Source organism: Pongo abelii, chromosome 23, assembly GCF_028885655.2.
Source record: "Pongo abelii isolate AG06213 chromosome 23, NHGRI_mPonAbe1-v2.0_pri, whole genome shotgun sequence".
Lineage (NCBI taxonomy): Eukaryota > Metazoa > Chordata > Mammalia > Primates > Hominidae > Pongo > Pongo abelii.
Genome location: NC_085929.1, coordinates 24,429,365 through 24,455,054, shown reverse-complemented (window position 1 = coordinate 24,455,054; position 25,690 = coordinate 24,429,365). Strand labels below are relative to the sequence as shown.

At 46.9% G+C, this 25,690-nt stretch overlaps 1 protein-coding gene and 1 long non-coding RNA gene across 18 annotated transcripts in view; one reads left to right on the top strand and one right to left on the bottom strand.

Annotated features, from left to right (window-relative positions):
* Window positions 1–25,690, top strand: part of MICAL3 (microtubule associated monooxygenase, calponin and LIM domain containing 3) — a 234,354-nt gene that overhangs the window by 87,581 nt on the left and 121,083 nt on the right. The gene's annotated exons all lie outside the window — the stretch shown is intronic.
* On the bottom strand, window positions 20,214–24,813 carry LOC134761147 (uncharacterized). The gene is made up of 2 exons (XR_010139426.1): window positions 24,544–24,813; window positions 20,214–24,410 (listed from the first exon to the last, which is right to left on the bottom strand). It is a non-coding gene; the product is annotated as an uncharacterized LOC134761147 (long non-coding RNA).

The window sequence follows — 25,690 nt, the reverse complement described above, 5'->3', positions numbered from 1 at the left end:
TGTGGCATTATTTCTGAGGCCTCTTTTCTGTTCCATTGGTCTATATCTATCTCTGTTTTGGTACCAGTACCATGCTGTGTTGGTTACTGTAGCCTTGTAGTATACTTTGAAGTCAGATAGCATGATCCCTCCAGCTTTGTTCTTTTTCCTTAGGATTGTCTTGGCAATGCGGGCTTTCTTTTGGTTCCATATGAACTTTAAAGTAGTTTTTTCCAATTCTGTGAAGAAAGTCATTGGTAGTTTGATGGGGATGGCATTGAATCTATAAATTGCTTTGGGCAGTATGGCCATTTTCACGATATTGATTCTTCCTATCCATGAACATGGAATATTCTTCCATTTGTTTGTGTCCTCTTTCATTTTGTTGAGCAGTGGTTTGTAGTTCTCCTTGAAGAGGTCCTTCACGTCCCTTGTAAGTTGGATTCCTAGGTATTTTATTCTCTTGGTAGCAATTGTGAATGGGAATTCACTCATGATTTGGCTCTCTGTCTGTCTGTTATTGGTGTATAAGAATGCTTGTGATTTTTGCACATTGATTTTGTATCCTGAGACTTTGCTGAAGTTGCTTGTCAGCTTAAGGAGATGTGGGGCTGAGATGATGGGGTTTTCTAAATATACAATCATGTCATCTGCAAACAGGGACAATTTGACTTCCTCTTTTCCTAATTGAATACCCTTTATTTCTTTCTCTTGCCTGATTGCCCTGGCCAGAACTTCCAACACTATGTTGAATAGGAGTGGTGAGAGAGGGCATCCTTGTCTTGTGCCAGTTTTCAAAGTGAATGCTTTCAGTTTTTGCCCATTTAGTATGATATTGGCTGTGGGTTTGTCATAAATAACTCTTATTATTTTGAGATACGTTCCATCAATACCTAGTTTATTGAGAGTTTTTAGCATGAAGGGCTGTTGCATTTTGTCAAAGGACTTTCCTGCATCTATTGAGATAATCATGTGGTTTTTGTCTTTGGTTCTGTTTATGTGATGGATTATGCTTATTGATTTGCGTATGTTGAACCAGCCTTGCCTCCTAGGGATGAAGCCGACTTGATCGTGGTGGATAAGCTTTTTGATGTGCTGCTGGATTCAGTTGGCCAGTATTTTATTGAGGATTTTTGCATTGATGTTCATCAGGGATATTGGTCTAAAATTCTTTTTGTTGTTGTTGTGTCTCTGCCAGGCTTTGGTATCAGGATGATGCTGGCCTCATAAAATCAGTTAGGGAGGATTCCCTCTTTTTCTATTGATGGGAATAGTTTCAGAAGGAATGGTACCAGCTCCTCCTTGTACCTCTGGTAGAATTTGGCTGTGAATCCATCTGGTCCTGGACTGTTTTTGGTTGCTAGGCTATTAATTGCTGCCTGAATTTCAGAGACTGTTATTCGTCTATTCAGAGATTCAACTTCTTCCTGGTTTAGTCTTGAGAGAGTGTATGTGTCCAGGAATTTATGCGTAGAAGTGTTTATAGTATTCTCTGATGGTAGTTTGTATTTCCGTGGGATTGGTGGTGATATTCCCTTTATCATTTTTTATTGTGTCTACTTGATTCTTCTCTCTTTTCTTCTTTATTAGTCTTGCTAGCAGTCTGTCAATTTTGTTGATCTTTTCAAAAAACCAGTTCTTGGATTCATTGATTTTTTTGAAGGGTTTCTTTGTGTCTGTATCTCTTTCAGTTCTGCCCTGATCTTAGTTATTTCTTGCCTTCTGCTAGCTTTTGACTGTGTTTGCTCTTGCTTCTCTAGTTCTTTTAATTGTGATGTTAGGGTGTCGATTTTAGATCTTTCCTGCTTTCTCTTGTGGGCATTTAGTGCTATAAATTTCCCTCTACGCACTGCTTTAAATGTGTCCCAGAGATTCTGGTACATTGTGTCTTTGTTCTCATTGATTTCAAAGAACATCTTTATTTCTGCCTTCATTTTGTTATGTAGCCAGTAGTCATTCAGGAGCAGGTTGTTCAGTTTCCACGTAGTTGTGTGGTTTTGAGTGAGTTTCTTAATCCTGAGTTCTAATTTGATTGCACTGTGGTCTGAGAGACTGTTTGTTGTGATTTCTGTCCTTTTACATTTGCTGAGGAGTGCTTTACTTCCAATTATGTGGTCAATTTTAGAATAAGTGTGATGTGGTGCTGAGAAGAATGTATATTCTGTTGATTTGGGGTGGAGAGTTCTGTAGATGTCTATTAGGTCTGCTTGGTGCAGAGCTGAGTTCCAGTCCTGGATATCTTTGTTAACCTTCTGTCTCGTTGATCTGTCTAATATTGACAGTGGGGTGTTAAAGTCTCCCATTATTATTGTGTGGGAGTCTAAGTCTCTTTGTAGGTCTCTAGGGACTTGCTTTATGAATCTGGGTGCTCCTGTATTGGGTGCATATGTATTTAGGATAGTTAACTCTTCTTGTTGAATTGATCCCTTTACCATTATATAATGGCCTTCTTTGTCTCTTTTGATCTTTGTTGGTTTAAAGTCTGTTTTATCAGAGACTAGGATTGCAACTCCTGCTTTTTTTTGTTTTCCATTTGCTTGGTAGATCTTCCTCCATCCCTTTATTTTCAGCCTATGTGCATCTTTGTACATGAGATGAGTCTCCTGAATACAGCACGCTGATGGGTCTTGACTCTTTATCCAATTTGCCAGTCTGTGTCTTTTAATTGGAGCATTTAGCCCATTTACATTTAAGGTTAATATTGTTATGTGTGAATTTGATCCTGTCATTATGATGTTTGCTGGTTATTTTGCCCGTTAATTGATGCAGTTTCTTCATAGCATCAATGGGCTTTACAATTTGGCATGTTTTTGCAGTGGTTGGTACTGATTATTTTTTTCCATGTTTAGTGCTTCCTTCAGGAGCTCTTGTAAGGCAGGCCTGGTGGTAACAAAATCTGAGCATTTGCTTGTCTGTAAAGGATTTTATTTCTCCTTCACTTATGAAGCTTAGTTTGGCTAGATATGAAATTCTGGGTTGAAAATTCTTTTCTTTAAGAATGTTGAATATTGGCCCCTACTCTCTTCTGGCTTGTAGGGTTTCTGCCCAGAGATCCGCTGTTAGTCTGATGGCCTTCCCTTTGTGGGTAACTCGACCTTTCTCTCTGGCTGCCCTTAACACTTTTTCCTTCATTTCAACCTTGGTGAATCTGGTAATTGTGTGTCTTGGGGTTGCTCTTCTCGAGGAGTATCTTTGTGGTGGTCTCTGTATTTCCTGAATTTGAATGTTGAGCCTCTCCTACTATTCTAAGTCACCATCACCTGTGCATGTCCTTCCCAGCGCCCATAAGTTGTAATTATGTGCTTCCTTGCTTACTTGTTTATTGTCTGTATTTTCCACTAGACGGTAAGCTCCCCAAGGGCAGGCACTGTGTTTCCATTCACCACTGTAAGTTTAGTTGCAAGCATAGATCTTGACATATACTATGCACTCAATAAATAATGTGCCAAATGAGGTGAAAGGTGGCAAGAAACGTGGGTCTCTGCCTGACACACAGCTGCTGTGGGGATGCTCAGGTGCACACCTCATTGGTATCTTCTCATGCAAAGCCGCATGCACATCTGAGAAGGGTATCTGAGAACCCTGCTCGTGCAGGTTCTAAATGCCACAGGCTGGATCTGTGACTCATCCCTGCCCTTCCTCCACATGTCCCTTTCTGCCCATTTGGGGATGCCAGACTCAGCTTGCATTCAGGTTGCACATTGAATTGGGTCAGTCTGTCCCTTCAGAAGGGACAAATCACTCTGGACCTGGTTCCATGGAGTTAGTAGCTTGCTGGTAGTTTGCCAGGCAGGGAGCATGTGTCTTGTTGGCTATTTATATAGCACACAACCCTGGTCCTGGTCAGAAGCCACACCCCGTTGGGCTCCCAGCTGTCTGCCAGATGTGATGCCAAGCAGTGGTGTGTGGTTCTTCATTAGTATGTGAAGCCTGGTGCAGATTCCATTCACAGGCTGCTGGGTCCCTTACATCACTGTTTTCTCAGACCACTTATGCGATACCCTTGTGGGGCTTTTGTTTTTAGTGTTTTTCCAAATGGTGGTATAACATACATTTTATAAAGTGCACAAAGCTTGAGTGTGCAACTTGAATTTTTATATATGTGAACATCTGTGTGTACCCAGCAGGGTTTAGTCAGGGGAGTTAGGGATAAGGGACTTATTGCAGGAATTAGACTCTCCACAAGTTGGGGGACCAGGGGGTGTGGGGGTCCAGATGGTGGGGAGGTCAGAGAGGAGTCACTCACTGGTCGCCTGAAGCACTGGTGTGGTTGGACATGCCGGAGCTCACAGGGTTGCCTGGAACCAGGTCTATTGCGGAGGTGGAGCTGCCGGAGGAGGGTGTGTGGCGAGGCGCTGCCTCTGGGGAGCTGCTGTCCAGTTGGGTCCCCGGCCCAGTGACCGGTGGCAGGCCTGGGGCCTGTGATTGGCCAGCAGGGTCAGCGTGAGGAAGAGGATCTGGCCGCAGTGTGGAGAGCGGGGCAGGCTGGAACCTCCAGGTGCCCATGTCTCTGTCCTTCACCTCATGGCCGCTGCTTCAGTTCACCTTCCAAGCTTTACGGAACTTCCTGGTGTGACCAATTATAGCGCACACTCTAACTGGGGGCCCTGGGAAACAGTTCCCAGCCTAGCCAAGTTGACACAGCACCACTGTCCAGATCAGGGTCCCAAGTCCCAGCCCTGCCCAAGTAGCCACTGTCTGAGCCGACTTCTGCACCATAGACATAAACTTTATTTGTTCTTGTCTTTGTGTGCATGGAGTGGTGCAGTATTTTCTGTCCTGTGTCTGCCCTCTTTTGCCTAGCACTAATCTGTGAGTTTTGTCGGTGTGGCTGGATGTTGCAGTAGTTCATTCCTCTTTCCTGCTGTGTGGTATTCCATTGTGTGACTGTAACTGCAGCTTATCGTTTTGCTGCTGTTGGTCATTTGAATGTTTCCAATTTTTGAGTATTATGAATAAAGCTGCAATGAACATTCTCTTACTTGTCTTTTGGCTAACATAAGACATTCATCTCTGTTGGATGTATCCCCAAGAACAGAATTGCTGAGTTTTAGGGTAGATGTGTATGTAGCTTCAAGAACCACTGCTGAACAATTTTCCATAGTGGTTGTGCGAGTTCACACGTGCATTGTCTGAGAGTTCCAGTTGTTCCCTATCGTTGTCTACTCATGGCATTGTCAGTCTTTAATTTTAGTTATTCTGATGGGTAATAGGATCTCATTATGGTTTTGATGGACTTCCTGTGACTAATATGTTGAACACCTGTTCACATGCCTTGGTAATTTGAGTGTCCTCTTTTGTGATATGCCTGATCAAATCTTCTGCCTGTTTTTCCTTTGGTGTCTGTTTTTTTCCGTATTGGTTTATACAAAATTTTTCTACATTCCAGATATGAGAGTTTTCATGGTTACACATAGCCCTTTTGGTTTAAAGAGGTGTATTCCTTCTGAAATACAGCATAGAGGCCGGACGCAGTGGCTCACGCCTGTAATCCCAGCACTTTGGGAGGCCAAGGCGGGTGGATCACCTGAGGTCAGGAGTTCGAGACCAGCCTGGGCATCAGGTGAAACCCTGTCTCTACTAAAAATACAAAAAATTAGCCAGGCGTGGTGGCGGGCATCTGTAGTTCCAGCTACTCAGGAGGCTGAGGCAGGAGAATGGCGTGAACCTGGGAGGCGGAGGTAGCAGTGAGCCGAGATAGCGCCATTGCACTCCAGCCTGGGCAACAGAGCAAGACCCTGTCAAAAAAAAAAAAGAAAAGAAAGAAAGAAAAATGAAATAGAGCACAGATGGGTTTCAGGCCTGTTTACAGAGGGAAGCCTTTGGAAAAAATCTTGTTACTTATCGGTCTTTTTTCAGGAATTGGAAGTTAAATAACCCAACTTACACATGGTTTTAAAAACAAAATATTGGAGGCGGGGCATGGTGGCTCATGCCTGTTAATCCCAGCACTTGGAGAGACCAGGACAGGAGGACTGCTTGAAGCCAGGAGTTTGAGATCAGCCTGTGCAACAGAACTAGAGTTTCCCTCTACAAAAAAAAAAAAAAAAAAAAAAAAAATTAACCAGGCATGGTGGTGCACATCTGTAGTTCCATCTACTTGGGAGGCTGAGATAGGGGGGATTGTTTGAGGTTACAGTGAGCTATGATGGCATTACTGCACTCCAGCCTGGCAGACAGAGGGAGACTCTCTTTAAAAAAGAAAAAAAAAAAAAAAAGGGCCGGGTGCGGTGGCTCATGCTTGTAATCCCAGCACTTTGGGAGGCCGAGGCAGGCGGATCACAAGGTCAGGAGTTCGAGACCATCCTGGCTAACACGGTGAAACCCCATCTCTACTAAAAATACAAAAATTAGCCAGGCGTGGTGGCGGGCGCCTGTAGTCCCAGCTACTCGGGAGGCTGAGGCAGGAGAAAGGCGTGAACCCGGGAGGTGGAGCTTGCAGTGAGCAGAGATCGCGACACTGCACTCCAGCCTGGGTGACAGAGTGAGACTCCCGTCTTAAGAAAAAAAAAGTTCTAAGGGTGCCAGTCATTTGTCGCATCAGGGTTGTGTCATTACAGTGATTGTGGTCACCCCCCTATGGTACATGTAACACAATATATAAAGCCACAGTATAAAATGTCGAAGTGTTCTGGTTGTTCATCGTATCAGGGCAGTGTTATTTCAAGGAGTGAATGTGTTCACCAAAGTGTGGTGCATGTACTGCATTACGTAAAGTTGGCTTTATGTTTCTTAAGTGTTCTTGCACATGTGAGTCACAACAGTCTTATTTCAGTGAGTGAATGTGTTCACCACACTAGATATATCTCATACACTACACGAAGACGCATGCAGACAGGTGTTTCTCTCTTTTCTTTTTTCTTTTTTTTTTTTTTTTTTTGAGACAGAGTCTCGCTGTTTCGCCCAGGCTGGAGTGCAGTGGTGCAATCTTGGCTCACTGCAAGCTCCGCCTCCCGGGTTCACGCCATTCTCCTGCCTCAGCCTCCCGAGTAGCTGGGACTACAGATGCCCGCCACCACACCTGGCTAATTTTTTGTATTTTTAGTAGAGGTGGGGTTTCACCGTGTTAGCCAGGATGGTCTTGATCTCCTGACCTTGTGATCCACCCGCCTCGGCCTCCCACAGTGCTGGGATTACAGGCGTGAGCTGCCGCACCCGGCCCGCAGACAGGTGTTTCTAACAGTACTATTCCTCACATCGGGTAGTGTTCCTGCAGTGGGTGAATGTGTCCACCACGCTATGCTGCATATAGTAAACTATGGCAAGACACATGTAAATAAAACCCAATTTATCTCGAGTGCTCAGAGTATACAGTCAGAAGCCAAACCTTTAATTCACTCCCTAAAGATCTGAGTGTGTGTTGTGGGTCTAGTGCTGCTAAATGCTGGGAATAGAAACCAGACGCAGAGCCACTTGCTGTCTTCTAGGAGCCCAGCACCTGGTGGGAGGTGCTTGGAGAACAGAGGTAAGATCTGTGTGTAGGAAGAAGGGAAGGGCAGAGTTCTTCTGGGAGGGGCTTGGAGATGTGGCCCTAAAGCCCTGATGGATGAGTAGGTTCATGTTCGTCATCTGCCTTAGTTCAGAGAAGACCGAAGCAGCTCAGAGGACAAGCAGAGGTTCAGAGAAGTGTGTGCACGGGTGGGGAAAGTGTGTTCTAGGCTGTGAAAACAAACTGTGCCGGAAAGAACATGGGTGTTCCTGGAGCAGCAGATAGATGTCGGGGGCTGAGTACAGGGGTGTTGGGAGGTTAAGGTGATGAGGGTGGAGGTGAAGCAGGACCTGCAGCCCCAAGGTTAGCCTGGCAGGGAAATGGTGTCTTTCAAAGTGTAAGCAAGGGGGCATCTTAAGTAGATTTGTTTAGAAAGATCACTTTGGAAGAAACATAGTATGGGAATGGCACACTTGAGCAGGGTGTATTTGTGTCCCCATGTTTATGGCAGCATTGTGCACAGTAGTCAGAAGGTAGAAGCAGCCCAGTTGTCCATTGATGTGTGAATGGAGAAACTAAATGCAGTGTGGACTACAATGGAATTGTTATTCAGCCATAAAAACGAATGAGGTCATGGTATATGTTACAATGTGAATGAACCTTGAAGCCCTTATACTAAGTGAAATAAGCCAGACACAGAGGGACAAATACATGTCTACTTATATGAGGTACCTGGAATAGACAGATTCATAGAGCCCAAGTAGAATGGTGATAACCATGGGCTGAGGAAGGGGAAATGGGGAGCCAGTGTTTAATGGGTACAGAGTTTCTATTGGGGATGACAAAAAAGTTCTGGAGATAGAGAGTGGTGATGGTTGTGCAACATTGTGAATGGCTTTAATACCACCGAATTGTACAATTAAAAATGGTTAAAAACAACTTTTATGTTATATACATCTTAACACAATAAGAAAATAAACCAAAATTACCTTGAAGAAGGGTCTACGTTTAGGAGACTATTGCAAGAGTCCAGGTAGAGATGATGAAGTCCAATGCAGTGACGTTAGAAAGGAAGGAATAAATGGGCCAGGAATTTGGGAAGAGCAAATGCGAATATACCCTGCACGGCGCTGCCTCCCCACCATGCTTAGCACGGTGCAGCCGCCTGCACGCCCACGCCCCTGCCTTTTGCAGTGGGAAGTAGGAGCGGTGTGGAGGCCAACACCTGGAGTTCTGACTTAGGTAGATGGCAGTTTTACTAGAATTGCTATTCAGGGAGAGACATAAGGTTGGGAAGGAAGATGGGGTTCTGTTTTGAGTAACCTGAGTTGGAGCAGAATACGCCCTGGCATATTCTGATGGAGATGTCTAGGGGACAGTTACAAAGATGGCGCTGGAACGAAATAGAAAGAGGGCCAAGGACAGAGCCCTGAGTGCCCTCTCTACTTAGAAAGTGGCATAAAAAGCCGGAGGAGCATGGGCAGAGGGGCAGGAGAGTTCAGCTGTAGAATCCTTTGTTCTCCGCCAGGTTGGCTTTTTAGTTACTCTACAGATTCACGCTTCTCCCTTGGGATATTCCTTTTCCAAGCCAGGCTGTTGTTGGGAGGGCACAGACGTCCTGGAATGCCAAGGTTGAGGATGGTGAAATGGACTCAGGGAAGTTGGATCGTGTATCGGGAAGTTGTAGACCTTTAGTCTTCTAACCATTTCTGCTTTGTTGATTCCACTGTCCTTTCATTGCATCTTTGCTCATGTTCTACTGATGAAGAAAAATTGAGAGCTTTGACCAGCATCAAGGTCAAGATGAAAGACATCAGTAAGACCTTACAGTCCCATGGATACCATCAATTAAAATGCCCGTGCGTTTATGTTTTCCAAGGTCAAAACATTTTTTTTCGTAAATTTTATTTCTTTGATCAGTGATTTAGAAAATTTTTGGATTTGGGACTCACAACCTGTCATTTTATACAGTATTTTTGAAAGCACCCAGCTGTCAGGAGGAAGGGACAATGCCTGTTTGAGGATTTAACTGAAATGTGTTTGATTCGTTGGCTGTGGTGCTGAGATCTGTCATGGTGAAGAGAGATTTGTACAGTAGTACCCTTCCGACACTGTGGAAGGAGGGGTGCCAGGAAAACATGGACAGATGAACGGGTTCTTCATTTTAGTTTGAGAAGCACTATTCTCAACAAGAGTTACTTAAAAAAAAAAACTGTTTAAGTTTCCAGGTCCTCCAGCCAAGCCCAGTTGAATGCTTTTCAGGCAGAGGCAGGATAGCTGTGACCTCCTCAGCTTTCTGCCTGCTCTGAGCTCCCTTCGTGTTGCTGAATTGGCAGCAACAAGTAGATATCAACTTCTTTTTTGACATTCCTCGTAAAACTGACTGAACCATGATCGTCTTCAGGTTTGGGAGATATTAAATATCCCCTCCAGGGTGATGGAGATGTTCTGATACTAGATTGTGGTGATGGTCGCACAAGTTGGCAGATTTACTAAAAATCACTGATTGTACACTGAAAACGGGTGACTCTTACTGTCTGTAAGTTATACCGCAATCACGTGGTATAGAAAAACATGCCCTCCAGTCCTGAGAACAGTATGTTTTTCCGGCCTGGTGGTGCTTTTTGGGGAGCCAGAAGCCCTGCTCTGAGTCCTTTGGCTTCCTGGCCGAGGCCTCCAGAGGTCCTGGCGTCAGGAACTCGGTACAGCTTGTGGCTGTCACCTGGCTCCCCTCCCCTTGCTCTCTCAGGTGCTCAGCACCTAGCGTGGTTGGAATATTTGCCAGGAATGAGCCAAGCCCATTTTGGTTTCTGGCCAGAGGGTAGCTCTCCAGGATTCAGAGCCCAATATCCAGTTTGTGGCTTGTTCGGATCCCATGACTCTTTCCCCCCGTTGCTGTTTGGTCAATTTCATTGCTCTGTCGGCACCCAGTTTGCAGGGTGTGTTAGCCCATTGTTGTGTTGTTATAAAGAAATACCTGTTGCCAGCAGGGATGGAAGCTTACTGTGAACAGTGGGTTGAGTTGCCCTGAGGAAGGAAGGTCAGAGCACTGGAGCTATTGTGGGCACGTTACTATGTCATCCTGCAGCAATGTTTATGAAATACCTGCTGTTCTCACACTGTGGCTTGAGATGCTCTGGGGCTTCTGGTTGGAGGTCTTCTGAAATACAGGGTTGCTTAATTAAGGCCCTTTAACAAAGTCTTTATGTCCATGGTGTTTAGCACAGGTTGAATATCTCTTCTGAAATGCTTGGGATCAGATGTGTTTTGGATTTCATATTTTTTTCAGGTTTTAGTATATTTACACTATACCTACCAATTGAGCATCCCTAATTGGAAAATCTGCCATCAGAAATGCCCCATTGAGTGTTTCCTTTGAGTGTCCTGTTGATGCTCAAAAACATTCAGATTTTGGAATATTTCCAATTTTGGATTTACAGATTTGAGATGCCCAACCTCTATCTATATAAAATATTTATTTAAGTTGAACAGAGTACATTGGCTTTTCCTTGCCCCAGTGAGTGGTATTTCTCAAGGTGGTATATTTAGTCTGTACTTGAACTGGTCCAAGGGGGTGAGATGTGCCTGATCTGCTGGCTGTGCCCTGGTGAGTTGGAGTCTGTGGAGCTTGGCTGCAGACACAGAGCTCTCCAGGATTTGTGAGAGGGCTGACGGTGTCCTTTGGTGGCCTTCCCATGAGGATGGTGGTATGGTTTGGCTGTGTACCCACCCAAATCTCATACTGAATTGTAGCTCCCATATTCCCCACATGTCATGGGAGGGACCTGGTGGGAGGTAATTGAATCATGGAGGTGGTTACCTCCATGCTTTTCTTCTGATAGTGAGTTCTCATGAGATCTGATGCTTTTATAAGGGGCTTCTCTCCCTCTTCGCCCTGCACTTCTCCTTGTTGCTGCCATGTGAAGAAGGATGTGTTTGCTTCCGCTTCCACCATGATCATAAGTTCCTTGAGTCCTCCCCAGCCATGCTGAACTGTGAGTCAATTAAACCTCTTTCCTTTATAAATTACGCAGTCTCAGATATGTCTTTATCAGCAGCATGGGAACGGACTAATACAGATAGCTTCCTGGAGTTAGACTCGTGTAAGCCACAGTTGGCGAGAGCGTCACAGCAGTAACACTTTCTAATATCCCTTAGGGAACACTGGGGTTTGCCCAGATTTTAGGTTTCAGTCCTTGGAGCAAGCCAAAGAATGTGTATCCCAGAGCCAGCAGGCCAATGAGCAGTAGTCCTGTGCCTGTAGCAAACTAGACAAGTGCTTTAGAAAACCAAGGGGTGGGCAAAGCTGGCTCAGGACCTGAGACTGCCACCGGGCCCCACTGGGCCCCAGCAGGTACCAGAAGGTGGCCTGGGCCTTTTGGCCATCAAGTGCTGGCATCTTAGGCCAGGGTAGATGTGGAATGGAGCCGGTAGCCCCTCTGGCTCTACACCGGCTAATCTTATTGGTGCTGAATTGAGTAAAGATTAATAAGTCTTCTGTAGAAAAAAAAATGTGGTAGGTTGCTGGCTTGGAGCCCAGAGCAGTTGGAATTTTGGAGCCCAAAGAGGTCATGGCAGTTGGTTTTTGGTAACTGGTCTTTGGGAGAAAAGAAACCACAGTTTTGGCTATAGTTCAATATGCTCCGGACAGGGTAGGGTCACCCCTGGGGCAAGGGGTGCATAAGTGGGGAGAAGTTATGGGCTGTGGACTTTGAAGACCCTGCCTGAGTGTAGCTTGGGGAATTTGCAGTATTCCTTGAGCAGAAGAAAGCAAGCTTGTTACTCACTTTCTCTGAATGTTTTGTTTCCAGCCAAATGGATCTCCTTCCCATGGAGGTGGTGTGGTGAGGGGTGTAGCTGGGGGAGTGATCTCAGAGGTCAGCGGGAATAGCAGAGGGAGAGGTTTGGCTTGGAGAAGCATTTGATCCACTGATGAATTGTGCTTAAGTCCCATACTCTTTTAAGCTAATTTCAAGGGAAAATACATTCCACTGAGCTGGTTTAGGGTCAGTTGTCTAGATTTATTTCTGCTTTGGAGAGAACAACTGAGATTTTCTCCATGAAAATAGTTGAAGAAAACCATGGCCCTGGAGCTAGCTAGCCCTCATTTCCCATTCCCTTCTGTGGCTTGGAACCAAGACACACTGCTTGGGTTTGAGCATGCACAGCTACCTTATTGGAGAATAAGGACCCTCCTGGAACAGGGCTGTGCTCACCATGCCTGCGCCCTGGTGCGTACCATGCCTGCGCCCTGGTGCGTACCATGCCTGCGCCCTGGTGCGTACCATGCCTGCGCCCTGGTGCGTACCATGCCTGCGCCCTGGTGCGTACACTTGAACCTGGTTTTCTTTCTTCCCGAGCCATTTGCATCTCTAAGAAGCCTGTGGGCATGAGTCTTCCCTTCAACCAGTCTAACTCTTGGGAGCTTCAACATCATAATACCAGTAACTTAGTGTCTGAAAAAGGTAAGGATCATCCTGGAATGTGAACGGAAAACAACGGTCCTGTTGTTTTCATAATTAGGAGCCATTCAGACTCCTAATATGCCTTAGGGAACTCAACTGTGGCTGCTTCCTGGTCCTTCTTACCCCCCCTAAATTGTAACAAGTTAGTAACAAGTTAATCATCATGCAAATGCCCTTTCTCCTTTTGTGTAGTTCTGTGACATTAGATGTTATGGCCCAGGCGAGCCTTCTGTTTATCTTTTTCCTTCTCTCTTGGCATCTGCCCGCATCTGTACTACGTGCAAGCATGAACGTGAATTCCTCTACCTAGCCAGACCCAAACATAAACGGGTAGGCAGACCTGGACTTAATTCCAGAGCAAGTGAGGAGTGTTGAAGGGGAGGCACGCACCCAGGTGGGAGGGAACACAGGGGAAAAGGTGATTGGCTGCCTGGGGCTGGGGTGGGCGGGGTCGCTTTTGTGAGGTCCGGAATGCTGAGCTGCAGTCTCAAGTGCAGGAGGGGCATTGTAGGCAAAGGTGAGGAGGCGGCGGAGGTGAGGAACACCTAAGAGTGTCGTGCATGCTGGGAACCTGAGAGGATGGGTTGCATCTATTAATAGTAGTGAGAGAAGTCGGCTTTTTGGGCTTTGCTGAGGGTTTGGATTGTTTCCTAGTGTCAGCAGAGGCTGAAACGGGTCACATTGGCTCTTACAAAAGACCCCTCTGGCACTCGTGGAGGATGTATTGGAGCGAGTTTCGATTAAGGGACAGCTGGCCGGGCACGGTGGCTCATGCCTGTAATCCTAGCACTTTGGGAGGCCGAGGTGGGTGGATCACTTGAGGCCAAGAGTTTGAGACCAGCCTGGCCAACATGGTGAAATCTCGTCCTACTAAAAAAACGAAAATTATCCAGGTGTGGTCGCACACGCCTGTAATCCCAGCTACTAGGGAGGCTGAGGCAGGAGAATCACTTGAACCCTGGAGGCGGAGGTTGCAGTGAGCTGAGATCGCACCATTGCACTCCAGCCTGGGCAACAGAGCAAGACTCCATCACACACACAAAAGAAAAGATTAAGAGGCAGCTGTGCTAGTCCAAGCTAGTGTCAACCAAGGAAAATGACCAAGGCCAGTCTCAAGTCTTAGTCATTTTAAGAGATTCGTTTGCCAAAGTTAAGGATGCATACCCGGGAGACAGGTCTGTGCCTTTCTCCGAAGATGATTTTGAGAGCTTCAGTATTTAAGGGAGAAAGAGTGGGATATTGCAAAATACACAGTTTTCATGTTGAGGGAAGGGAAAAATAGTCATTCATGCCTTTGACTCTGAATCTGCCTTTTTACATGAGATAACATAGACAATAGAGCAGAGGAAACAATCAGATATGCCTTTGTCACAGGTGGGCAGAGAGATGACTTTGAGTTCTGTCTTATGTCCCCGTACCTGTGAAGATAAGCTGTCAACTTACATTGCCATGGTGAATTTTAACAGAAATGCTTTAGGGTAAAGATCTTGGGGCCCACAAGGAATTTCCTTGTGGGCAAAATGTGAGGGAGTCATCTTTGTAGTCATCTTATTTAGGAACCAGAATGGAAGGTGGGTTTGCATGACCCCTTTCCCAGCTTGGCCTTTCCCTTTGGCTTAGTGAGTTTGGGGCCCCAAGATTTATTTTCCATTCACACTAGGAATCTCGGGCTTCCACCAGGATCATGATAGGGAGATGAACATTCTAAAGTTAGAATCAGCAGATTGGGTTGAGGAGTGGAGAACAGAGAAGGGTCTGAGATGACCCCAGATTTCCATTTGGTGGGTGGCAGGTTTGACTCCGTGTGGGGTAGACTTCCTTGGTGGGAGGCACCTGTGGATGGCTAAATGGAGACGTTTAGTAGCTTTGGATCTCCGGAGCAAGTTCAGAGTGATAAAAATCAAGGGCCATCCAATTTTTCGAGAGCGGCAGATGAAAGAATTGCAGCTGAGAGACTGGAGGCCGGCGTGGAGAGTGGGCAGAAGCGGGAGACAGAGCACAGCCAGGGGAGGGCGGGTTCCAGGAAGCGCTGCAGCCAGGGAGCTGGCCAGATAGGACTGGAACGCGTCTGAGCCCGTCTCACTTGAAAGCCACCGTCACCCTCAGTGGAGTGTTGGAGACAGAGGCCAGATTGGAGAGGGAGTGAAAAGATGACCGGAAGAGGGTCATTAGGAGGATGGGGACGGGCTGGGGGCCCCAAGACACAGCGCCAGGCTGGAGGAACCAGTGGGGGTATTGTAGAAGGCAGTATTGGGGCCCCACCTATGGGTAGAGATGACGGGGCAGGTACAGCCACATCAGTCCTCACTGCGGGGACTTGCAGAAAATATGCTTTTGTCCTACCCCCATTCCACTCCCGAGGCTGGCGTTTCACGCGTGCAGCTTTCCCTCTCACTTGCCTCCTCCGTCGCCGCCCAGCAAGTATGAAATGCACAGTAACCCTTTGAGTCCTGTGTCCTCCTGCCTCAAATGAAGAAATGTTGCCTTGTCTGACAACTGGGCTTATGGCAGCTTCGTGGCTTTCTCATGCAGATGTTAGCCATACAGGTAACTTGGAATCAGAAATGTTATGGGTCCTTCACTCATCTCTGGGGTAGTGGGCTGGGGCTGTTGCATAGCATTTGCTGACACTGATACCGCAGTTCTTTTCTAGAAACCAGTTTTTTTTTATAGGGGACAGTTACACTGAAACTATTTGGCTATTGGAAACAAAGCTGCCTCCAGGTCCTGGCTCCTGACAGGCTCTCTTCTGCTGGCAAAAATAGGTCCTGAGCTGAGTGTGGGGCCTGCTGGGCAGAGCCTGTGTGAGCCAGGTCCAGGGCCGGTCGTGGTCATGGAAAAAGGGCAGGTCTCCAGGGGAGCACCTCCCCCGCTGGGCAGAAGCTATCTGGACTCCCCTTGTAGGGGTCCCAGTCTCTGTGACTCCCAGCCTGGTGCCACTGCCTGAAAGCACACAGTTCATTTTCGTTTGATACTACTTCTGTCTCATATCCTAACTCAGTTCTGCCTGGAGAAGTTCAGCCATTTGTTCATCAAGTAGCCCTCACTGTGCACCACCTGTTGTGGTCCAGGGACTGTTCCAGGTGCAAGGACGCAACAGTGGATGAAATGGCAAAAATCCTCACCCTTCCGGAACTTACATTGTAGCAGAAAGATGGATTGTAAGTAAATAACATTTAGAGGCTGGGTGTGGTGGCTCACACCTGTAATCCCAGTGGGAGGCCAAGGCAAGAGGATTGCTTGAAGCCCAGGAGTTCGAGACTAGCCTGGGCAACATAGACCCCATCTCTACAAATAAACAACAATTAGCTGTGCTTGGTGGTGTGCGCCTGTGGTCCCAGCTACTCAGGAGGCTGAGGCAGGAGAATCACCTGAGCCAAGGAAGCTGCACTGAGCTATGATTATGCCACTGCACTCCAGGCTGGGTGACAGAGTGAGCCTGTCTCAAAAAAAAAAAAAAAAAAAAAAACCCACAAAAAAACAAAAACATTTGGAGTATGTCAAGTTGTGGTAAGTGCTTTGGAGAAAACCAGGGAAAGAGGATGAGCAGGTTTAAACGGTGTGGCCAGGGAAGTCCACATTGAGAAGCTGGGACTTGAATATGTGTGTCAGCTGCATTAGAAGGCTCGTGCCCTGGAAGTCAGAGCTTGTTTTCTCTGTTCACTGCCGTTATTTCTGGAGTGTAGAGGAGTGCTTGGCCCATAATAGATGCTCAGTAATATTTCTTGAGTGAACGGATCGGAGGGAAGAGCATTTTTAGACAAAAGAAGCTGCAGATGCGAAGGCTGAGGTGAGAGGGTGTCTGGTAGGTGGGGAACATGGGGAGGCCATTGCAGCCGGCGGGGATGGAGAGGCTGGCGGCAGGAAAGGAGGCAACAGAGGGAAGGCGTGTGTATGGGCGCAGGTCTGGTGGGGGCTCCATGAGGTCAGAACTGTTTTGTAATAATACTGAGTGCTATTATGTGCTTTTCCCACCCTCGTTTGCCCAGGTGTGTACAGTGGGCTTTTCTGGAGGCTACGTGATATGTACTGCTGCTGCAGACAGAGCAGGCGGGAGAATCTGGCTGCCACACATTAAAGAGATTTGCAGAAATGTAGAACACTGTCACTCTTCTCACTAAATTTCTGTCTTGGACAGTAATTTTTTTTTCTTAAGATATGTTAATTGTTATTTTAAAGTGAATTAATGTTGAAATTTTGTCTTAGTTTTAATTTTACATATAGTAAATATTGATAGCTCTTTGGGTTCTCAATATTTTTTTTTAAGAGACGGTCTTGTTCTGTCTCCCAGGCTAGAGTGCAGTGGCATGATCATAGCTCACTGCAGCCTCGAACTCTGGTCCTCCATAGCTTTGAAGTGTATAAAGGAGTCCTGAGACCTAAATGTTTATGACACGTTTATAGGGCCTTGTAGGCCATTATTTTATATTTGCTTTTATGCTAGCTGAGATGGGAAGTCATGGCTGAATCAGCTGAGGAAATTTAGTGAAGACAGTTTACCAATTCCTGATTGTCCTTGAGGACAAAGCAGGTGTATCCAGGCGGGCGGCATGCTGTGGACGGGCACCTCAGCAGGAGAAGGCTCTGGAGTCAGTGTGTGCTCGTGCTCTACTCCCTTCTCATAGCTGGGCTTACCTCTGCCAGGGGAGATAGAGGGAAGGGGCATGCTTTGTACACAGTGTCCACAGGAGGCGGGTCGAGAGTGACGGGGCAGGGGCAGGGGCAGGGCGTTCTTCCCTGGGTGTGGTCGGCAGAGCTCTCTCTGATAAGGTGAGCCAAGACCTGAAGAGCGAGGGGCACTCTGCATGGCTGGCCAGGGCAGCCCCGCCCAGGGAGGCCTTGGTGAGCAGGAGAGAGGCCATCTGGCTGGGCCTAAGGGTGTTGAGGAGAGTGGCAGGACCTGACCTGGGGCTGGGATGTGGCAGTCAGCGTGTCTGATGGGTGTTTTAAGTGGGTGCTCTGGCTGCTTTGTGGAATATTCTGGAGGGTGGGTTTGGAGGAGCAGAAGTAGGGGAGGCTCATGGAATGAGCAAGTGAGAGAGCTGGTGGTGTCTCAATGAGGATGATAGAGAAGACATGGTGAGAAGTGGTTGGATTTGGCTGTATTTGAAGGTAGAACACAGAATTTTCTGAAGAACGGACTGTGGGATGTGACAGAAATGCAAACGGGGGCAAGGTTTTGGGTTGAGTGTCCAGGTAGCTGGCGGTGCTGTTTACCAAGATGCAGAACACTAGGGAAGGAACAGGCTCTGGTGAGCGGCATCAGAGTGTCGCCTCCAGTGCTTTAATTTAGAGATGTCTGTCAAACGTCCAGATAGAAATGTCATACAAGCGATTGGTCGCACAAGTTCAGGAGAGAGGAAATAAATATTAAAGCACCATTGGTTGTTGATACTGTGTAGATAAGGCTACGGGAGGGAGGATCCTCCAGGGCGCAGCCTTCACAGTGGCTTGTGTCTCAGTGCGTCATGAAGTCATACAGTGGGCACCAGCAATTTTTAAAAAACGAAATAGAATTGAAAACAATATCTCAGTAGTAAGGGCTGTTGTAAAATGTTTACTTTTATACCGACTGATGGGGAATTTTGCCCTATGAAACGTTTTTAAAAAATTAAATTTATGTAAAAAGAGCTCTGTGTCCTAGATCACAGTATGAAACTTTTTTTTTTTTTTAACTGTAGATCACAGTTTAAAAGCACTGATGTAGAAGGAGATGTAGTTTCAAAAGAAATCAGAGACTGAGTTGATTCCGGGGCCATTTCAACATGCAGAGGCTTGGGATGGGTCTGGGACCAGCAGAGGACGCAGAGAGGGGCTATGAGGCCACAGCAGAACCCAGAGAGTAGTGTCCCCTTGTCCTGGAGGCCGGTGGGGTTGTGGGGGGGCGGGCGGTAGTGAGCTGTGACTTGTGCTGCAGACAGGTTGAGGAAAACAAGGGTTGAGAACTGATCGTTGGATTGGACAGCATGGAAGTCATTCATGACCTTGATGAGGCGTTTCTGTGGAGGGCTGAGGACAAGGTCTACTTGTTGGAGGTTTAAAGATAGTGGGAGAAGAGAAAGTTGTGAACAAAGCATTGACAATTCTTTCAGCGAGTTTTGCTGTCAAGGGGAGCAGAGTAAGTTAGTTGGAGCCGGTGGGGCCAGGACTGGGTGTTGAAAGACGTGTGCTTGCTGAAGACAGTTTAGTGGGGTGAGGGAGGATCACTGCAGGGGAGGGACTGGTGTGGGAGGCAGCATGCTTGAGTGAGAACGGGGACAGGATCAGAAGCACAGGCAGGGGCTGACTTCGGCGAGACGTGGCAGATGTTGCTCACTGACATTGGAGGAAAGGCAGATGAGATGGGCATAGACGTTGATTACCAATAGAAACTTGTGGAAGAATGCCGAGAAGGTGGAGAAACTGAGAACCACGGCAGAACAGAAATTGTGTTTTCATTTTTTGTTTTGTTTTGTTTTGTTTTGTTTTGTTTTGAGACTGGATCTTGCTCCATCCCCAGGCTGGAATGCAGTGGCGCAACCATGGCTCACTGCAGCCTCGACCTCCTGGGCAGCTGGGATGACAGGTGTGCATCTATGCCCGGCTAATTTTTTAATTTTTTGTAGAGATGAGGGTCTTGCTGTGTTTCCCAGGCTGGTTTTGAACTCCTCCTGAAGCAGTCCTCCTGCTTCAGCCTCCCAAAGGGCTGGGTTTACAGTCATGAGCCGCCACACCCAGCCTATTTTGGTCTTCTACACAAAAATCGAATCCTTGAGAAAGGAACATTGATTGCAAGCTGCCGAGCTTGGTGCCTTTGACATGTCATCGATAGGCAGGTGTGGGGTGGCTGGTGGGCCTAGATGACCTTTCAGATGGTGCTGAGCCTGGACTGCAGTGTATTTTGTGGTTCTGTGGCAGTGATGACAGGCAGGCGAGACACCTGAGAAACCCCATATTCTGTTCAGGTTAGTCTCCTGCCAGCTGTGTTTTGGGCCAGCGTCAGAAAGCCTTAGCTGCAGGCTCTGCCCCTGCGAGAGGTAGGAAGCGACCTGACCCGAGTGCCTTGGTAGGACCTTGCATGTTTTCCGCAAGTTCTCCAGTCATCTCGTGAGGTATTTCTCTCCCTTCGGACTGCTGGAGCCTTGGCATTCTCTGAGCCCCTGTGCGCAGTGGCCTGGAGGTTGCCCTGTACGGCCTACCAACCAGCCAGCTTCCTGGGTCTGCACATGTGTAGGTGACCGGGTAGCCCTTTAATCAGCAGAACCTTATTGAGCACCTGCTGCATGCCTGGAACTGGGTACATGGTGCTAAGCAGAGTATTGGGCTGGTGCAAAAGTCAGTGCAGTTTTTGCCATTAAAAGTAATGGCAAAAGTAACCGCACTGACTTCTGCACCGACCTAATAGATTGGATTCCGGCCCTTGAGAAGAACAGCTTTTTCTTGGGATTCTCCTTTGGTTGTGTTTTCCCACATCCTCAATGAGGCTTTCTCCCCACCCAGAGGCCTTTCATCACCACCGAGGGCAGGGCTCTTGGATTAGTGGGTCAGGAAGGTGTGGGTCTTTTGGTCTGTACTGTTGACAGTGGGCAGGTTGAGGTCCACCTTCTGTCCTTCCCCAAGCTCCTACAATGGATGGAGTAGTATTAGGTGATTGGAAAATGTTTTGTCATTGACTCCTCATAGGCGTTGCTGATGGCTGGGGTGCCAGAGCCTGCCGCAGAATGCCGACTGATGCGTACTGTGTTAGCACTGTTTCAGTTGCTTAGCCTTTTGGCAGCCAGTAAGAAGAATTACTGTGAAACCAGACTGCTCTCACTGCCATTTGGAAAGGGCTCCATTTCAAAGGAGCAGATGCAGTGATAAATCATGAGGAGAAAAAGAATCCTGTATTGTGTGTCCTTGCTAAATTTACTTGAAACTGCATATCCATTGCTAGCTGGGCAGCTATCTTCCTGGCAGGCAAGTTCCTGCTCTCGGGTGGTTAGGGACTAGGGGCATGCATTCTCATGAGCTTTCGTTTCTCAAGCTGTGTTCTCAGGTGGTTTTTCATGATGGCTAAGGACTTAGGCTCTCAGTTGGACAAGTCTGGACCCAAAACATGCCTGCACTGCCTCCTTCCTGCCTTGTGACCTTTAAACTTTTTTAAGCTGCACTGTCCCCATCTGCAAAATGGAGGTCATACATCCTGCCTCACGGGACGGTGGTGAAGATGCCATAGGCGTGGATGTGGCACCGAGTAGTAACGACTCAGTATCTTCTATCTGTCTTGTTTAACACTACAGTTTGGCAGGACTTACACAGATCTTACTCCTTTAGCACCCCCCTCCACCCAATGCCATTCTCACGCTTTCTAGAACAGATGGAGTGGAGAGGGGAAGAGTGATAATGGAGCAGAGAAAGTTCCAAACCATTTTTCTTTCCTTCAAAAAAACAAAACCATCTGAACCCTGTTGTTCCGTTTTTATTTAGACTGAGTATGCGCTTTCATTGCTGGAGTTTATTGATAAACTGCTGGATGATAACAGCGCTACTGTGGGTTGGGCCTTGCTCTGTTCCTGGCACTGATAAACATTTTACATTTGTTACCTTACTTCCTACAAAACCCTGTGATTTTCGTTTCACAGATGAGGAGACTGTAGGATGGTGAGCCTCAGGCATTCTTCTTGATTGCTTGTTTTGGGGGTTCCTTTGAACGTGAGTTGACATCATCATTGGTGATTGTGTTATTGGGTGCCTCGCTGTGATTCAGACATTTTAATGTGTTTGGGGTGACAGAGCTGCAAGGCAGAGGTCGGCTCACTTTTGACTCACTTCATTTCTCAGCTGCGTGGATGTTCTTAACTTGGTTTTCATGAAGAAATAGGTTGTTAGCAAAGAATAGAAATGAAAATTAGAAAAGATACAACATAAGGGTTAGGACCGTACTACGGTCCTGCAGGATTAGGGACTTGGAAGAGAACCCAGAGGCTATCTGGGTCCGGCTCTTCTCAGCTGCCTCTAGAGAGAGGTCATCCACACCCAGCCAAGCAGAGTGCGGGTCATGAGAAAAGTGCCACACTCTTGCAGGGTTCCTGTTAGACTGTCGCGGCCCGCCCAGGCTGACTGTTGCATTCCTGGATACCACGCTTTGGTAGCACATTGGAAGTCTCTCTCTAACATGTGTCCAGGTCTCCTTCACCTTCCGCAGCCACGCAGGCCAGGCTAGTGCTTTCCCCAGGACCGATCCTTCAAGTACAGAGCTGCTGGGCTCCATCCCAGCCTCATCACCTCCACAGAAACATGACCTATTTCATGTTTCTACTCCAGGTCGGGTTATTACACAGAGACCCAGACCCTGCCCTAAGGAAGTTCACAGTTAGTGGAGGAGAGAGACGTTTAAATAATTTCCTTGCAGAGTGGCAGGAGCAGATGAGGAGTGCAGCCGGGTGAGTGACAGGCAGGAGAGGGGAAGGGCACAGTGGTGGGGGGAGGAGCTGGCTTCATGTTTCCTCTCCATCCTGCTGAGTGTCAGCTTGATGATAAATAGGATGGAGAGTCAGGATAGATCCCAGGATGCAATACATGTGGATTCAATACCTTCTCATGATAGAAATACTCACCAGATTAGGAACAGAAGAAAATTACCTTCACCTAGTAAAAGCCATATGCAAAAAACCACGGCACGTGTTATATTCAACAGTGAGAGACAGAAAGCTTTTCCTCTTATGATCAGGAACAAGACAAAGATGCCCACTTTTGCCTCTTCTATCCAACGTAATACTGAAGTTCTATCCAGAGCAGTTAGGCCAGAAAAAGAAATTAAAAGGCATCCAAATTGGAAAGGAAGACCGTTATCTCCATTTGTAGATGATATGATCTTATGTGTAGAAAATCCTACAGATTCCACCAGAAAAACCTGTTCAAGGCTAGTACATAAATTCAACAAAGTAGCAGGATACAAAGTTAAAATCAGTTACATTTTTATATACTAATAGTGAACAGTCTGAAAAGGAAATGATGAAAATAATTCTGTTTACAGTAGTATCAAAAATAATGAAACACTTAGGAATTAGCCAAGGAGGTGAAAGCCTTGTACAGTGAAAACTAAAAAAAAATCACTGGAGTAAATTAAAAGATAATGAGAACAAATTCATGCTTATGGGTTGGAAGACTTACTATTGTTAAGATGTTGCAATTACCCAAACAATACACATTCAGTGTAATCCCTATCAAAATCCCAATGATTTTTTTTTTTTTTTTACAGAAATAGAAAAACCCATCCTAAAATTTACATGGAATCTCAAGGGACCCTGAATAGCCAAAACAGCCCTTCTAAAGGAGACCAAAGCTGGAGGACTCACGCTTCCTGATTTCAAAACTTACTGTAAAGCTATACTAATCAAAACAGTGTGGTACTGGCATAAAGACAGACATATAAACCAATGGAATACAATAAAGGGACCAGAAACATACCCTAACATATATGGTCAAACTATGTTTTGTTAAGAGATGGGGTCTTGCTGTGTTGCTCAGGCTGGAGTCAAGCTCCTGGGAGGATCAAATAATCCTCCTGCCTCAGCCTCATGCACCTCACTTACGGTCAAATTATTTTTGAAACGGATACCAAGACTACTCAGTACGGAAAGGACAGGCTTTTCAAATAATGATGCTAAGTTGCATATGTTGAAGGAAGACAGATCAGGAGCCCGAGGCATGTTGGCGATTTGGGTCCTGGTTTCTGAGGGAAAATATGAGGGAATCTCAGTAATCCATAGTGCATTTTTCATCTAAGCTTCCTCCTGATGGCATTCCAAAACAAGTGTTCCTCTCCACCTACTTTTTTCTTTTTTTGGTTTTTGAGACAGGATCTTGCTCTGTTTCCCAGGCTGGAGTGCAGTGGCATGATCATGGCTCACTGCAGCCTCGACCTCCTGGGCTCAAGCAGTCCTCCCACCTCAGCCTTCCATGTAGGTGGGACCACAGGCGAATGCCACCACACCCAGCTCATTTTTTTGTTTTTGAAGAGACAGGATCTCACTGTGTTGCCCAGGCTGGTCTTGAACTCCTGGGCTCAAGTGATCTTCCCACCTTGGCCTCCTAAAGTGCTGGGATTACAGGCATGAGCCACCTCACCTGGCCTTCCACCCACTTTCAAGATCTATTTAGATGAGACATACCTCTGACTGAATGGGCTAGGGGAAGGCGCAGTTCATAGATTGCTGTGTAAGATTCAGAGATTTGCAAGTTCTCTGGTGTGTTCATGGTGCATTGGCTAGGGAGAAAACTAAGCTTCACTCTGATGCCGTGCTCTTGAAGTGTCATTCTTTTTTGTTGTTTTGTTTCTTTTTTTCTATTTTTAAACATGATTCTCCTTTCTACTCCCCCACAAACATCCAGCTACCTCTTCTAAGAGCTAGAGATTGAGTATTCTCATAGCCAGCCAGAAGTCAGTGACAACCTTCAACTATTGTTGTAAATAGAAACATAACCATGTCCTGCGTGTGCTTCAGAGGCCGTCTCTGCAGTGCCGTCCTCCACAGCCAAGGCCCATGCGGGGCTTCTGAGTCAGCAGTCAGCTGCTGCGGACAAAACATGCGGGCTGGAGTCAGCTGGCAGAGACTCACAGATGCCTGGAAACCTGGCATCACCTCCTCTTCCTCCCCCCAGCCCCCCAACCCGGCTCCTCACTTCCTCTACCCCTTCCTTGCTCACCTTGGCTTTTCAGTTTCTGGGATTTCTGGCACCTTCCTGCCAGGTTTCCTGGTCTCCAGGTTCCTGTGATTATGCACTGTACACAGGGTGGTGCAGGACAGGCCAGGAGGAGCATGATCTGGCTTTGACCTTAAGGAATGAGGGAAATGGGGGCGGTAACAGGAATAGCCCTGCTCTACTGTGCTTCCCGGCTGTTGTCAGAGCCAATGAGAATGCCGGGTAAGCCCCTTGCAGAGTGAGACAGGCCCAGCCCAGCAGAGCCACAGAGCAATGCTGTCACACTCTGGAGGAGTCTTTGCGCTGCAGTCATCATTCAGCTGCAAAGCAGGAAAAGTGAGGCAGCCCAAGGGAATTCATCTTGTGTCGTCTTACCTTGGGTGCCGGTCGCATTGTTCCAGGAGCCAGCCTGCCTCTGTTCATCCGTTGTCACCAGTGCCCTACAGGTCGAAATCTCTTCAGCCGGGGAATTAATACTTGCCTGCTGGTTGGCTCTGCAGCTCTCTGGGAGCTGTGGCTGACATCTGTTAATTTAAAAGTGTTTTCACTAGCAGAAGGATTGGGGACAGTTATTAGTGAAGCCGTTCCTCTGTAGTGGGGTTTGATTTGGAAATTCTTTGTGGTGGTTAGCAGCTCTTTGGAAGTGAATAATTTCAAACCGAGTGGGTTACAACCAGCCATGGGGTTGTTAGCTCACACGGAAGAACTCTTCTTGGGAAATAAGTGCCCAAGACCCTCTTTCAGGGGAGGTGTAAGCCAAGGCAGGCGCTATGACGGGAAGGATTTTGGAGTTATGGGTTGCAGGACCTGTAATGTATTGGCTTCAGCAAGAATGTCATGGTTCTGAGTGCTCTGAATCCTGGCAAGGAGTTGAAAGTGGCTACTGTTTAGAAACAAACAAAAGTCATTTTCTTCTTTGACATGAGGTAGCAGTGGATCAGACCCAGTATATGCAAAGCTTACCAAACACTGTGACTCTGGTGGAGTTGAGGTTGACTGTGAATGCAGGCAGGGCACACAGGGTCAGGATTGTGCCATGCTGTGTGCTTGTCAGAGAGCACGTGAAGCCTCAGAAGTCCCACAAAGAGGTCAGGAGGCAAAGAGGGTCCCTGATGTAGAAAATGGTGTGGGACCTTTGTTTCTAGTCATG